This window comes from Phyllobates terribilis, unplaced genomic scaffold, assembly GCF_046119375.1.
Source record: "Phyllobates terribilis strain yellow unplaced genomic scaffold, ASM4611937v1 Scaffold_4231__1_contigs__length_63372, whole genome shotgun sequence".
NCBI lineage: Eukaryota > Metazoa > Chordata > Amphibia > Anura > Dendrobatidae > Phyllobates > Phyllobates terribilis.
In genome coordinates, this window is record NW_027366983.1 from 1 (window position 1) to 2,500 (window position 2,500).

Sequence of the window (2,500 nt, forward strand, 5' to 3'; positions counted from 1 at the left end):
TGGAAGCCCTCCTGGGGATGCCCCTCTAACATAACTAGAAACCTCATTTTGTGGAAGTTTTCACAAAATTGTGAAATTTTCCCAAAAGTCAGAAATTTTGCAAAACGACTAAGTATCAAGGACTCATCGCGCGAATCGCTCTGGAACTGAAATCGGATGCGCGCACTGACATGCTCCCCTCTCTGGAAGTCTGACACAAGTTGAAAAATTTCTAAGTCCCCAAAAATTTTTTTTTCAACTTTTTTTCAATTTTCCCCCTGTGGGATATATATTTTACCCACACTTTTGGAGCCCTCCTGGGATGCCCTCTAACATACTAGAACCTCATTTTGTGGAAGTTTTCACAAAATTGTGAAATTTTCAAAAGTCAGAAATTTTGCCAAAAACGACTAAGTATCAAGGACTCATCGCGCGAATCGCTCTGGAACTGAAATCGGATGCGCGCACTGACATGCTCCCCTCTCTGGAAGTCTGACACATGTGTGAAAATTTTCTAAGTCCCCAAAATTTTTTTTTCAACTTTTTTCAATTTTCCCCGGATATATATTTTACCCACACTTTTGGAGCCCTCCTGGGATGCCCTCTAACATACTAGAACCTCATTTTGTGGAAGTTTTCACAAAATTGTGAAATTTTCCAAAAAGTCAGAAATTTTGCCAAAAACGACTAAGTATCAAGGACTCATCGCGCGAATCGCTCTGGAACTGAAATCGGATGCGCGCACTGACACGCTCCCCTGTCTGGAAGTCTGACAAAAGTTGAAAAATTTTCTAAGTCCCCAAAAATTTTTTTTTTCAACTTTTTTTCAATTTTCCCCCTGTGGGATATATATTTTACCCACACTTTTGGAGCCCTCCTGGGATGCCCTCTAACATACTAGAACCTCATTTTGTGGAAGTTTTCACAAAATTGTGAAATTTTCCAAAAAGTCAGAAATTTTGCCAAAAACGACTAAGTATCAAGGACTCATCGCGCGAATCGCTCTGGAACTGAAATCGGATGCGCGCACTGACACGCTCCCCTGTCTGGAAGTCTGACAAAAGTTGAAAAATTTTCTAAGTCCCCAAAAATTTTTTTTTTCAACTTTTTTTCAATTTTCCCCCTGTGGGATATATATTTTACCCACACTTTTGGAGCCCTCCTGGGATGCCCTCTAACATACTAGAACCTCATTTTGTGGAAGTTTTCACAAAATTGTGAAATTTTCCAAAAAGTCAGAAATTTTGCAAAAACGACTAAGTATCAAGGACTCATCGCGCGAATCGCTCTGGAACTGAAATCGGATGCGCGCACTGACACGCTCCCCTGTCTGGAAGTCTGACAAAAGTTGAAAAATTTTCTAAGTCCCCAAAAATTTTTTTTTTCAACTTTTTTTCAATTTTCCCCCCTGTGGGATATATATTTTACCCACACTTTTGGAGCCCTCCTGGGATGCCCTCTAACATACTAGAACCTCATTTTGTGGAAGTTTTCACAAAATTGTGAAATTTTCCAAAAAGTCAGAAATTTTGCAAAAACGACTAAGTATCAAGGACTCATCGCGCGAATCGCTCTGGAACTGAAATCGGATGCGCGCACTGACATGCTCCCCTCTCTGGAAGTCTGACACATGTGTGAAAATTTTCTAAGTCCCCAAAAATTTTTTTTTTCAACTTTTTTTCAATTTTCCCCCTGTGGGATATATATTTTACCCACACTTTTGGAGCCCTCCTGGGATGCCCTCTAACATACTAGAACCTCATTTTGTGGAAGTTTTCACAAAATTGTGAAATTTTCCAAAAAGTCAGAAATTTTGCAAAAACGACTAAGTATCAAGGACTCATCGCGCGAATCGCTCTGGAACTGAAATCGGATGCGCGCACTGACACGCTCCCCTGTCTGGAAGTCTGACAAAAGTTGAAAAATTTTCTAAGTCCCCAAAAATTTTTTTTTTCAACTTTTTTTCAATTTTCCCCCTGTGGGATATATATTTTACCCACACTTTTGGAGCCCTCCTGGGATGCCCTCTAACATACTAGAACCTCATTTTGTGGAAGTTTTCACAAAATTGTGAAATTTTCCAAAAAGTCAGAAATTTTGCAAAAACGACTAAGTATCAAGGACTCATCGCGCGAATCGCTCTGGAACTGAAATCGGATGCGCGCACTGACATGCTCCCCTCTCTGGAAGTCTGACACATGTGTGAAAATTTTCTAAGTCCCCAAAAATTTTTTTTTTCAACTTTTTTTCAATTTTCCCCCTGTGGGATATATATTTTACCCACACTTTTGGAGCCCTCCTGGGATGCCCTCTAACATACTAGAACCTCATTTTGTGGAAGTTTTCACAAAATTGTGAAATTTTCAAAAAGTCAGAAATTTTGCCAAAAACGACTAAGTATCAAGGACTCATCGCGCGAATCGCTCTGGAACTGAAATCGGATGCGCGCACTGACACGCTCCCCTGTCTGGAAGTCTGACAAAAGTTGAAAAATTTTCTAAGTCCCCAAAAATTTTTTTTT